The 8,015-nt window shown below is 33.5% G+C and overlaps 1 non-coding gene across 1 annotated transcript; it reads left to right on the forward strand.

Moving 5' to 3' along the window:
• Positions 1-4,566: 4,566 nt before the first annotated feature.
• Positions 4,567-4,638, forward strand: Trnam-cau. The gene has a single exon. It is a non-coding gene; the product is annotated as a tRNA-Met (tRNA).
• Positions 4,639-8,015: the final 3,377 nt, after the last annotated feature.

Below are 8,015 nucleotides of genomic sequence, written 5' to 3' on the forward strand. Positions count from 1 at the left end.
AGGTGTCGATTATGGAAGATTTTGGCCAGATGTAAGCCCTATACCAACGGCAGCGGAAGGTGCGGTCTATGCGACATGGAGAGATGGCTTATCTGGAAAAGCAGCTTAGACCCTACTAGATGTCAAAATACAAGGACAGAACTTTTCGGATCATGCCCACATGTGACTAAATTTCTGTTACGTTTTTGGTCCCCTAAAGAAAACAGATAGAACATGCTTTCTATGTTATGTCCCAAGAAAATTTTATATATTTTTATATATTTTTTATGTATTTTTATATAATTTTTATGACGAAAAATGCGAGCGATGTATAAGTACGCAGGCAAGCAGAGTTATAACACAGTAATTTCCCTTTATTTAACGGTATTTTTTCATAGCGTTTTCAAATAGCCAGATAACCGAAGAGATGGTGTTGTGGATTTCCACTTCGGCATCTGAAACTCAGAGTTTTACCTTGACGACCGAGTAAAGTAACATATTATTGTATAGATAAATTTCCTCTATTTACATAATATTGAGGTCTCTTTCTTTCTTTTGTTATCTTACCGTTTTATCAATATATATATATATAAATTGAATTAGAGATAAAACCACTATTAGGCAGATCAGTGAAAAACATAAACCAAAACATAAAAATAAAAATAATTAATATAATATACAAAATATATAAAATATAAAATTTTAAAATTTTAATTATTTAAACTTAAAATTATTAATTTATATTTAATTTTTTTTTAATTTTTGCTCATTCGTAAATTCTAAAGATTCAATTGGGATACTAAACAATGGTTAATCGAATTTTCAAACTATTTTACAGTACGTTTCTCATAAAGATATATATATATATATATATATATATATATATATATTATATATATATATATTATATATATATATATATATATATATATATATCACACGTATGAGTTGAAAAACTGAAATTAATTCAAACTATCCTTAGTTTTAGAAAGCAAAAATCTTACTCGCAGGAAGTTTAAAACAAAAGTTAGCATGCAAGAGAAGATAACTCCATTAGAAATCAAGAAATTCAAAGACTTTCAAAATAAGGTTAATGTATTTGAGAATAGATATTGTCGCTTCACCCAATTGACACTTCCCAAATTTGTTACATTCCTATATGTAATGATGATTAAGACAATTGAGGTAATATACTTCACGGATGACAATGGATGTTGCTTTCATCCGTTAGATTTTGAAGACAAGATAACTGTCTTACAGCATTGTCTTCATTTGCAAAGTAGAATTAGATATTTGATACTGAAGTTGTCCTTCGCTTTGAATTACATTATAAACTATACTCGAGAGAGTTTTAGCCTTCTAATCTAAGATACTCCATGTTAATTTAAGTACTTTACATTTCAATAACTATCATATTCGAGACTCTAATTATGTATATTTAGCCTGCTGAACGCCCCACATGATGTATGTTTGTGATGTTTCATTGTACATAATTATACTGCGGCAGTTATTTGCTTCTCGTTATCGAAAATTGTGCGAGAAATAAAAAGCATAGTCGTCCTTGTATGGATATGAAGTCAGAATCTATATACTTCCCTCCAATCACATCAACATTAAATAGTTATAGATTAAACGTTACGCACAATCATTAATTTTACTGTGTGGATTGACTAATGAAGCTTTTCAGATATACGTCCTTCTTCAAAGACAATATATACATATGTGTGTGTGTGTGTGTGTTCGTGTGTGTGTTCGTGTGTGTGTGCATGTGCGTATGTGTGTATATGTATATATATATATGAATATATACACACTCTCATACGGAAGTTAGCTCATTGCTTTGGTATCGAACCATTCGTAACAATAGTACAATGGTACTAGTTCAATAGTAATAATGATATTAGTAGCCATAATGATACAATTGAATTAGCAAAATTACTGGATTATTCAATCAATACTGCTGTTTTATTGAATTATTTTCAATAGTATTATATGAAAAATCACACCGTATTTTTACTATGTTTTGAATATTTCAATCAGAGTTTAACAAGTATCTTTATTATCCATTGTTATGGCTTTTCCTAATTAAGCTAGAAGTGATTATTTTAAAGTATTATTAAGAGTGCTGAATGCGAATAGAGTCGATTTAGAATGGGAAAAGTGGACTTGAATGACGAATGCGGTAATATTGCAAAGGATTGTTTCAGATGTATCATCATAACAATCAACTTAGAAGGTAGATATTCAGCCTCATGTGATCTGATAGATAAAGCAGTCGATTGGCATTCAAATCTCAACTTAATCATAAAGTCTGAAATAAATAAGTACCACCATATTCGATAATATACTCCTCCACACACATATTGCTTGAATAAATAAAAGGGGTTATGGCTAGAATGTTTATGATATTTGATCCCTCTCCAGCATGATCATTGACCTGAGGTTAATCAACATTACGCTAATAATATCAACGATGACAACGCTATCAAATTAACAACGTGAACGGTAACGGGTTGAATATTAAAATCTATTCTTGAGGTAAAAGGAGACTAAACTTGTTAACAAATAGCCAAAGCCCACGATGTTCATCTGAAATTTAAACGACATTGTTGAAACAAACAAAATTTATTCATCTTGATTTGCATAATTCTGAAATGAAGTGTTTCGGAGTGGACAGTGTATTGAATTAAATATATATATCCTCATAAACAATTATTGAGAATTGTATCATTCAACATACAATATTTACATTTTACTCTTCTAATAAGTATTCTGTTTTGCAATTCAGATAAAATATTAATATTGGCGTATGAGTGGCTGTGTGGTAAGTAGCTTGCCTACGAACCACATGGTTCCGGGTTCAGTTCCACTGCATAGCTCCTTCGGCACGTGTCTACTACTATAGCCTTGAGCCGACCAAAACCTTGTGAGTGGATTTGGTAGACGGAAACTGAAAGAATCCCGTCGTATATATGTAAGTATATATATATGTATATGTTTGTGTGTCTGTGTTTGTCCCTCCAACATCGCTTGACAACCGGTGCTGGTGTGTTTACGTCCCCGTACCTTAGCGGTTCGGCAAAGAGATCGATAGAATAAGCACTAGGTTTACAAAAGTATAAGTCCTGGGGTCGATTATCTCTACTAAAAGGTGGTGCTCCAGCATGGCCACAGTCAAATGACTGAAACAAGTAAAAGAGTAATAGTCCAACTACATTTATATGAACCGCTGTCATGGTATAATTCGTTAGTATGTATATACAATGAGTGTAAATAGGTACTATAACGATGGTCTTCACCTGTCTAAATAGATACCGCGTTCAAAGTGAATTACAGCATAGTAAAGAACAGCTCATGTGGAACTGATAAATGATTTCTTTACAATCTTGAAAGCAAATCCGCTACTCAGCGAGTAGAATGACGCAGTGTAAGCGGACTGGGACTTATAATTCAGTGATCCGTAGATCGAAACCAAGATCTGCTAAGTGAATGCCCTAAAATATTATTTTGATATCTTTAAAGACAAAATTCAAAATTATGTATTGTATACGCAAAGGTACAAATTTTATCCGTTACCACACAGGGTGAGCAAACAATACGACGACTCTGTCGGTTTGCTGATTGAGATATACAGAAGTACTTCAACTAAACGCTTCAATTGGTTTCAATTATCCAGTCGTTAAGTGACAGACTGTTAAGTGACAGGTAGATTTACAAAGAATTAATCAGAGGTAAGAATCTCAATGATGAAATTTGACATGAGAAATTATTAAAAGTAATAACAGAACAATGATTTAGGTATAAGCAATGGTGTTATTAAATAAATCTTCTACACAGGATGGTTTATGGTTTAGGTGGAAGGTTTGAAATTTTGATGGTAGAGTGTTACTCCATTACATCGGTACAACTACTTGATTTTATTTTATCAACCCAAGCGAGGAAACGCAAACTTGACTCTGGCTTAAAATGAAAATAGTGCACAACGAGTCGAAAAAATTAACCCACTGCCATTACATGTACTGTGCAGCTAAGGATCTTTTCGGTTTGAACGGCAGGTTTTAACATAATTTCTGGGTAACTAAAAAATTTTAAACTTCGTATACTGGTAGAATGTGTTTATAAAACATCTTTTTCTCTTGGCTTTATTGAGAAAATGCTATAGTTTGCAAGATATTTGTTGTGTTTTTCTTCAATTTCTGCAATTTCAACCAATCAATTACGTCCATTGAGGTAAAATCATTCTGTGCCGTATGAATATGTCCCTCGTTTAAGAAACAGATTGGGTTTATTTACATTTCTGAAGAAAAAAAGATACCCTTCCCCCCCACCCTTAACCCTAACCCTAACTCTAAAACAGATTAAAATGCAATAGATCGATACTAGGGTCATAATTATGGGTGACAATTTCATATGACACCGCTAGAAAAAACTGCCGTTCAAACTGAAAAGGTCCGCAGCTAATATTTTTCTTACATTCAACAGACTCCAATGCTTCAAAATAATGTATAATGGACGATGCAATCGTGGCAATGTAAATCAGAACTAGAAATAAATGAATGTATAATAGACCCGCTTATAAAACTACCGAGCAGAGTGGCGCAGTGGAAGCGTGCTGGGCCCATAACCCAGAGGTCCGTAGATCGAAACTACGCTCTGCTAATTACTTTTAATTATTAAGATATACACTACATTTTATAATTTTGATGGCCACTGAGTTATCTGTGAATATCTCCCATTATATATAGGTAAAAAATTAAATTTATCGCTGACAACTGCTTCTAAATATCTATCTTAAATTTCATTACTGAAACGTGTGATACTTTATGCAAGCAACAATTATTTATGTATGTATATATATGTATTTTTTCCTCTCTACGATTTGTAGTCAGGACTGTAAAAAATAATTTTTCTGTTCAACATAACTGGCAACAGTATATGCTGTTATTTACCGCTAACGACATGCTTAAGATATATGGGATACATATACTGTCATTGTTACCTTTCTTGGAGCGAACTCCATTACTGTGGTGCATATTAAAATAGTAAAACTATAAAATTATCCTAGTGTCACTTAAATAATGATCTCTACTATCACTGTGTTATCACATTTGTTAAGTCTGATCTCTGCCATCATTGTGTTATCATATTTGTTAAATCTAATCTCTTTCATCACTTTCATACTTATTTAACAACAAACATTCGCCTCTTTCACTCCACCTCCTTCTCATCTCTAACAAACTATTTACAGTTAGAATGTTTTCCATAGCTGAAATGAATGCATACAGCAAACATACACACATACACACATATGAATATTTACGCGAAGAAATTATTCACCTATTCAATATAACTAGCGTTACACTACAATTATAGTACTACTATCTTTAATTGGAAACATTTCCACTGTTGAGATGTATGTACATGCCACATATATGGACAAACATATGTGCTTGTTCAATATATATATATATATATATATATATATATATATATATAATATATATATACTAGTAGGGCCCGTTGAAATTCCACAAGAAAAAAGATTATAAGAAGCTATTTAAGAACGAAAATATGATTTACGTTTTAATTCTTATTTTGCTAAGTTATTTCACTTCCAGTCACAATAATATATTATTTGCTTTTAAAATTTCCCTCTGCTAAGCACTTTACATTTCCCACTTTCGCTGTATCTCTTCAACAAACTTTTGAACCGTATGCTTCCCCTCTTCCTGTCTTTAGCATTTCTGTCCTTCTCTTCACCTATCGCTTTCATTAACTACATGAGTGACAGAATAATGCATCGGCTGGCTATCTTCTCTTTCACTCATCCTCAGAGTTCCTCTTCCTCTCTTTCACTCCGTCTCCTCCTTATCTCTAACAAACTAAAGCGTAAAGTGCGAACGATCAGGTAGAAGAATAATATAGATTTAGTTCAATAAAAAAAAGTTTTCACCATCAACACCAACATCATTGCCATTATAGTCTTCAGCTACAAAGTTAATTTCATTTCATTTTAGTCCAGCCGTTTATTTATATATACTTCTTCTTGTTGTCGATGTATATCTAGTAAAATAATACAAACGCTATCTACCTCTCTCTCTCTCTTTCTCTCTCTTAATGTAATTGCCTCCCCTGTCCATCACTCTTTATCTGTCTTTCTTTAACCGCACCATCAGAACATTACCCACTGCTAAATATTGTATCCTAAACATATCTCTTTCTCTTTACCTCCAAACCCAACAGTACGTCGTTAACATTCTTTTCTCCCTCTTTTCTCTCACTATCTTTTTCTATCGCTCTTCGCCTCTCCCTTCAACTAACCACGTGACGCATTTGGCCTTCTTATACACCTTTCCCTACTTCTTCCTCACTTCTTTCTTCTCTATTCATTCTCCTCCCCATTCTCAATTTTACCCCCACCTCACACTCACTCCTCCGCCACCTCTCTAACCAAAGTATAAAGAATAAGCAGATTAATATACAGATATTAGGAATAAGGCGGCGATCTGGTAGAGTTATTAGTACGCCGGGTAAAATGCTCAGTAACATTTCGTCCGTCTTTACGTTCTGTGTTCAAATTCTACCGAGGTCGACATTGCAAGTCATCCATTCGAAGTCGATAAAATAAGTACCAGTTGAACCAAAAAAAAAAGAAATTGCTGGCTCTGTGCCAAAGTTTGATACCAATATATGAATATATATATTTGGAATAAATAAATATATATGTCTATGAGTACAGGTATGGCTGCGTGGTAAGGAGCTTCCTCTTCAACCACCTGGTTGCGGGCTCAGTGTCGCTGCGTGGCATCTTGGCCAAGTGTCTTCTACTATAGTCTCGGGCCGACCAAATCCTTGTGGATGGATTTGGTAGACCGAAACCAAAAGCTCCTGTCTTATATATTTATATGTGTGTGTGTGTGTGTGTGTGTGTGTGTTTGTATCTGTGTATGTCCCGATTACCGCTTCGCAACCGGTGTCGCTGCGTTTATACCCCCGTAACTTATCAGTTCGGAAAAGCAACCGATAGAATAAGTACCAAGCTTAAAAAATAAGTCCTGGGGTCGATTTGTTCGACTAAAACCGTTCAATCCATTGCTCCAGCATGACCGCAGTCAAAGTGATTTAAACAAGCAAAGGGATAAAAAATATATGTGCCTGTGTGTATTTGTGCGCTAGCGTTTTTCTGAGTGTGCATGTCTGTAAGTGTATATCTGTGTGATTGTAGATATATTAATCTATATCTACAATTCTTCAAAAAGCTATTGCGGCTAAGTTCAAACCATAACATCTTTCCTAAATGTGAAAAAAGAAGAGACATATAAAATCATCCGTTCTACAGGGCCTTATTTACCTTTGGAAATTTACGACTAATCTATAGATCGTTAGATTTATATCACAGAATAACGAAACTGTGAAATATTATCTTTCATTGAAATAACGTTTAAAAATTATAGCTGGCATTTTGTAGTTTCACTTTAATATAATGCGAAACATAATGATAAATGATGGGTTAATTCATGGTGAAACAGTAGCACTATAATCTAAAACAATCATTAGTCTCATGTATCTTATATTGATAGGAGCTTCTGTTTAGCAGAGTGGCGCAGTGGAAGCGTGCTGGGCCCATAACCCAGAGGTCCGTAGATCGAAACAACGCTCTGCTATTGCATATTTTTTAATATCTGCTAATCAACAGCTTCTTATTGATATACGCTCATACAATGCATGTAGGGTTACAAAAAGCAAAATATATTTTAACAGTGATCTAATAGTATTTGACATACCATTAGTTCATTTCACAAAAGGCGTTATTTATAGAACAATAGTCTATTCGGATCTTTTCGGTTTGAACGGCAGTTTTTAACTTAATTTCTAGGTAACTGAAAAATTTTAAACTTCGTATACTGGTAGAATGTGTTTATAAAACATCTTTTTCTCTTGGCTTTATTGAGAAAATTCTATAGTTTGTAAAATATTTGTTGTTTTTTTTCTTCAATTTCTGCAATATTAACCAATCACTGACGTCTATTGAGTAA

Source organism: Octopus sinensis, linkage group LG7 (assembly GCF_006345805.1).
Source record: "Octopus sinensis linkage group LG7, ASM634580v1, whole genome shotgun sequence".
Classification (NCBI taxonomy): Eukaryota; Metazoa; Mollusca; class Cephalopoda; order Octopoda; family Octopodidae; genus Octopus; species Octopus sinensis.